This window comes from Phalaenopsis equestris, unplaced genomic scaffold (genome assembly GCF_001263595.1).
Source record: "Phalaenopsis equestris unplaced genomic scaffold, ASM126359v1 Scaffold000123, whole genome shotgun sequence".
Lineage (NCBI taxonomy): Eukaryota > Viridiplantae > Streptophyta > Magnoliopsida > Asparagales > Orchidaceae > Phalaenopsis > Phalaenopsis equestris.
In genome coordinates this window covers 1395317-1401221 of record NW_018164565.1, presented here as the reverse complement: position 1 = coordinate 1401221, position 5905 = coordinate 1395317, and the positions used below count along the sequence as shown (strand labels likewise).

General features: G+C 33.1%; 1 protein-coding gene across 1 annotated transcript in view; it reads right to left on the bottom strand.

Moving 5' to 3' along the window:
* Positions 1–5255: 5255 nt before the first annotated feature.
* The window catches only part of LOC110021180 (probable transcription factor GLK1), a 13420-nt gene continuing 12770 nt past the window's right edge, over positions 5256–5905 (bottom strand). The window contains exon 8 of the mRNA XM_020719581.1: positions 5256–5327. The gene's annotated coding sequence lies outside the window, so the exon portion shown is untranslated. The remainder of the gene's footprint in view (positions 5328–5905) is intronic.

The following is a 5905-nucleotide window of genomic DNA, read 5'->3' as shown; positions in this document are numbered from 1 at the left end:
AAGCCTATAAATCTCTCCTTACATCCGTTTTCCAAATTTTCCAAAGCCTATAAATCTCTCCTTACATCCGTTTTCCAAATTTTCCAAAGCCTATAAATCTCCTGGCGCTGTCTTGTTAAATCCAGAATTCAGCTCGAATAGAATTTAACCTGAATTATATATTAAATGCATTCACAAATGCAAAAGTTGGTGATCCCGACAGCACTTGGAATGTCACCGGTGCCGGGCATGAATGGGAGGGTGCAAGCTCATCCTCAACTGACAGCGAGATATTGGAGAGCCACAAAACTCACGTATGCTGAAATATGTGAGATGATGTTGTCAGCACACGATCAACAACAAGTGAGAGAGGTGGTAGATGCTATTGAGTTGCAACCAGGAAATGAACTTTTCAAAGGATGGCATCAATCAACATGGTATGCTGGTTTTGACGAAAACCCACTAAATTTTCAAGATGTAATAATGGGCAACTTCAGTGCAGCTTGCAACTTTAACTGTGACATTCGCGATGTCGGCATCCTAAATCAAGAAGACATGCAAGTAGAAGATGTGGCGTGGGCTAAAGCCAATGAGGTGCCAATAGAGAGATTAAATAACAAATTGAGAATATTCTCTCTCCATTCTATTGCAGCATTAAATTATGAGCCAGTAGGTAAATATCCACTTGCTGCAGTCGTAAGAGCAGTTGGTCTTGGAATTGGTTTGTTGCCCTCGACAAATTCCCTATCACGTGTCGATTGGACTTTTACAATTGTTCAGCCAAGCCAAGAACATGTTGATGAACTGATTAAATTTCTTGCAGACTTTCAGCAACCCGTAGACAGAATCTCTGAAAATATTTTGGCGATGTTTGGGTTGTTTCACCTCTCAAAAGACCACACTTTCATGCCTAACAACAATGATATGAATCGTATTTGCACATCTTACATTAAGACTCTAAGGACAGAAGTGAGCTCAGTTTACATCGATTCAATGTTAGCTCATAAAGAGGCAATAGTTCGTATTGGTCCACATCCATTTGGTTTGGCACAGACCTACTGGATAGCGAGGGTTTTGGGTCATCATGGGCTCTTGGCACCCCCGCTAGCATTGAGATTAGATGCAACTCCGCCGCCTGTACAAAAACTAATGATAGCAAGTGCTACAATCCGTGAATGGGCAAATCTACCTACTTGTTTAGCCATTGATAAATCTTTATGTGATGTTTATAATGCAATGCATGAGGAGATCAAGCACATCAAAAAAAACTCACCGGCGTATTCTTCCCTACATCGACTGTATGGAATTCCTGAACAATCATTCATCAACATTAACGTCGCAACACATGTTGAAGACTTGATGCCTACAATTTACAAGTACATCATGAATTTTCATAGAAACAAGCAAGGCGAAAGGAATGGCTTGGGGCTTGCTCAATGTTTGGGCAATATAGAGCGTAATGGAAGGGGCTTAATAAACATATAGATGAGTGTGTGACATATATGAGAGTTATGTAGTCAAGTGCATTTGTAATAATGGATTATTGTCATGAAAATGATGTAATAGCATCTATCAAATCTTTCCTTTTTTTTCTTATGGATTGTTTTTTTTTTTTTTGTTTATTTAATTTATAATCAAAATAAAGATTTTAAGATATCCAAATAAACTTTTTTTTTTATGAAAAACAATGTATAAATCACAAATATAATTCTATATTATAATTATGTTTGTAGCTTATACCTTTAGTTCTAGTAAAAGGGTAAAAAAAAAAACCCCAAAAAACAAAGAAATTTAATATTACAAAGTCCACACCTAAACTTACTTAATTGCATTTACTGGAGCTCGGAGGAGGGCAATAATTCACTGAATTCGATGGCCATCCAACCGAAAAGAGAAGCAGGCAAGAAGATCTTGAATTTATTATTGCTCCCGGATTCAAAATTGAGAAATAGAGGAGCAGAGAGTGGTCAGAGAAGCCAGAATTAGGAAGAAAATTTTTAGAAAAATAGAGAGGTTGAGTGCTCGATTTATTATTTAGTTGAGTGCCCGATTAATGCAAAACTAATTATAAGCAATGCCTTTAGATTTTTTATGAAATGAAGAAAGATTGTATGATCATTACGTTTTTCTTATAGGAGTGAGATTAAATGAGCATTGGCTTTAGTAGTGTCGAGGGTGTTGGCATTGTGGTTGAAAATTACGATAAACTCTATGTGGGGTGATGGGCATTAGCTTTTTTGAAAACGGTAGGCGACAATCTTAGCGACAACATAGACATAATTCTTATCCGAGTTTGAAGATATCAGCCGACATGATAACATTGTCTATCGATGCTTTTGACAATGACTTATATTTCTGTTGGGGGCCATTTATGTTGTCGCCTTCATGATGATGGTGTGCAATGGGTGTTGTCGGCAATGGCGCGCATAAACCTTGGTGGAACCATCAAAATTGTTTGCTATAAGAAATGATTGGCTTCTACTATTATAAATATGGTGGGCATCAGTGTTAGCCTTGGTAGGCTAGCCCAACTTTCTTGTAAAATGAGAAGACTATTGCAAGTTGTCGGCAATATTTTAAAAAATTGATAATTTAGTTTAATAATAATCGTGACTAGGCTAATATTTTGATTTAAAATAAGATTTTTAAGTTGTTTGGTTATAAAATTTTAATTTGGATGTATTATAAAAAAGATAAACAGAACATTAATGTATTTTAAATGTTTTCTTTTAATTAAGTGGTCGTAAAAGAAATCATCAAAATTATTTTTTGTGTTTGAATTGATATAAGATATAAAATTTTAATATTTTTCACTACAAGTGATGTTTTTATTAGGTCCAGAACTATTATGATGAAGATATTCTAATATCGAGTAATGCAATCACAAAGTTGAAATATTATTATCTCTACCTTAGTCTTTAGGGCACATTGGATCTTGATTTCTCATAATTGAAGTCAAAATGTTAGGCATTAGATTATATTAAACAAATTGTTCCATTGAACATGAGATGAAGATTTTTCAAGAATTGCACCTGTATAGTCGAATATCATAAAGGCCAAATTCAAGTCGATACTGTGTAGCTGAATACTTGATGAAAGAAATTAAGCTGGAAAAAACCCATAGGTTCACCCTTTCTACATGAAGACTAGACTAGCAAACCCAACAAACTTGCAATATAGGAAAATTCATCCATCAAAATGCAAATTGCCGCTTGTCAATTTAGCTTACTTAAATCCTTTCTATTTAACATGAAAGATAATTACCTCAGTCTAAAGAGCTTTATCAAGCTATAAATTGCACTATAAAGTCTTTTTTTTTATTTTTACTCTTCAACGAGCAATAACCAAAACTTATAAATAAGGAGTCAAATTTATAAATTACTTTAGTAACTTCTTTCACTGAACTCTTTCAATAAATGACATTAGTAGCTGGGAATCTAAGATAAAACTTCTAATATTATTAAGAACAACACAATCATTACTAGCTAAATTGGGAACTCTAAGGATAGAAGTGGTTCCATCAAAACTTCTGTGGTTGCTACTTGTGTCATCAACAACACATCTTTTCTTAGGTAACATTTTATGCAATTTATCCAAACACAAAATAGGATACAACAAAAAGTGTAAAATAAATGTTTATACATCCCTAGAAAATTTATTAGATAAAGCATGGATCACGATACAATAAATTTTTAGAATTAATTTTAGTAGGACAAATTAAACTTGAATTAAAAAAAAAGTCTAATCAAAATGAACATATTAACACGATGAGTCCAACGATTCTAAAAGTGTTTTGTTTCGATATGAGCCCAGATCAAGAATTGAAATATATGTTGAAGCTTCTCAGTATAATTTAAGGGACTTGAAGTTATTGAATCTTATGTATTTCTTATTAAAATGAATGCCATAAAGGTAAAAATCTAGCAGAGTCAAAATAACTTAAATTTTAATGACAATATGATAACTTGAGAAAAATTTAACAAAATTTCAGTAGTTTGATCTACTATTCTTGGTCTTAGTTCTTCAATTACCTCTCTTGTACGAGTTGATAAAATTATTTAATTAATTATATTTTGATCTTCTTATTTTTTTTACTGATTGGTTTAAAAAGTTTGAAATATCATAGAATTGCTTAGCTTTGATCATATTAGTGGGTCTGGCAAATCTCTTATTCCATTACCACAAATTACATGGTAATAGACTTAATAGTTGCTTTATTATTGGCTACTTTGTTTGTTGTTCATTTATTGAGATTTTCTTCGAATCTATTTCTTGGCAGTTATGTGTCAATGTATGATCAATTAGTTATATCTTATATTTTTATCCCTTTATTTAGTTTATTGTCATTGGAATATTACAATTTTCTCAATGTACAACATTTACTGATCATTTATATGTTGACGTGAAAAATATTAAGGAAAATCCAAATACAGCTTCTTCACGCATGAGGAATAAGTTGCTTAGACTAACAAAAGATGTCCAACTTAGAAAAATTAGGAAGAGAAAGTCCACAGTGTAAAAGTATTTAATTAAAATTTCATCCACTTCCAAAGGAATTGTAATTCTCTATTTGTATTACATCTACTGTGATATAAAATTTCGTATATCTAAAATAAACACGAGCCGCGAGCTTAGACCCCTCGGATGATTTAAAGATTATAAAAAAGATGCAAGGGAAAAAAGTTTTTGATGTATCAAATAAATGCAAATCTTGATTTTGAAAGCTATAACATTTAAGACTTCTCTAGGATTCTGAAAGCTTCTTCGTGCACGTAAGGCAAAGCTTAAGAATCCTTAACCACCAGCTTTCTTCATTAGCTATATAATCTGAACTCGAGTGAAAAGAAAAAACTAGCCACAATGCAAACGACTCCAATAAACTAGCCAACCTCATTTGAAAAATATGATTCATAATTCACTTGGAAGCTTCATAGCCTGATATCTCGACGCAAACGCCCAAATCTATCTTGCAACCCCAATACCTCTCGGGCAAAATTTTGATTTCCAGTTAGGAGCAACCCATTGAGCACCTTATTGAACATGAACCTCCTAGGCAAATGCCCGCACTCCACCATCTCCATCACCATCCTCCCAGCCACCACCATGTCCTCCGACTTCTTCCTCGTGAACATGCTGCTGATCACCGCGTTGTACGTATCGAGAATAGGCAAACAATCACCTCCCTCCTTCATCCTCCCAAACAGCTCCAAAGCCTTCTCCACCTCACCTTCTTCACACCAATGCTTTATGACAATGTTGTAAGTCTGTACATTAGGCTTACGTCTTTCGTTCTGCATCCTCTCCATGAACTCCATAGCCCGACCCATCTCACCACCATGGCATAGCCCCTTGATCACATTTGTTAACATCCAAGTTTTGATTTAGTTGGCTTTGGATGAGTTTGACTTGGAGATTAAGTTGATGGATTCAACTCTAACACATTTTCATGACTCCAAGAATCAATAATGAAATGGCATGCCTTGCCTCCATTTGTACAATAAGATTTAAAATATTGAAAGGATGCTTCAAATGATCAGGAATATGATAGAAGAGAAACGCTTGCTTGTTCTTTTGGGTAATCAATCCCTTTCGAATTTTGTTTACAGATAAATTAATTTTACTTTAATGAATTTTTAATTAAAATTATGAATTTAGTTAATATTTAGAATTTATAATGCAATTATAATTAGAGATAATGTATATGATCATCGTTATTATGTTGAATGTGATTATTAGAATAATCAATTTAATTACTTAAAAAATTGAATGAATTTTGGTTGTTTTGATAACGAGTGTTTATAATCAAAATTCAAATAATTAAATTCATTATTTTAGTAACTTCATTAAAAATAATAAAAAATAAATATTTTATTCGTGATCAAACAGAACTTAGATTATGTACTTTTGTTCCTCTTATATATATTTA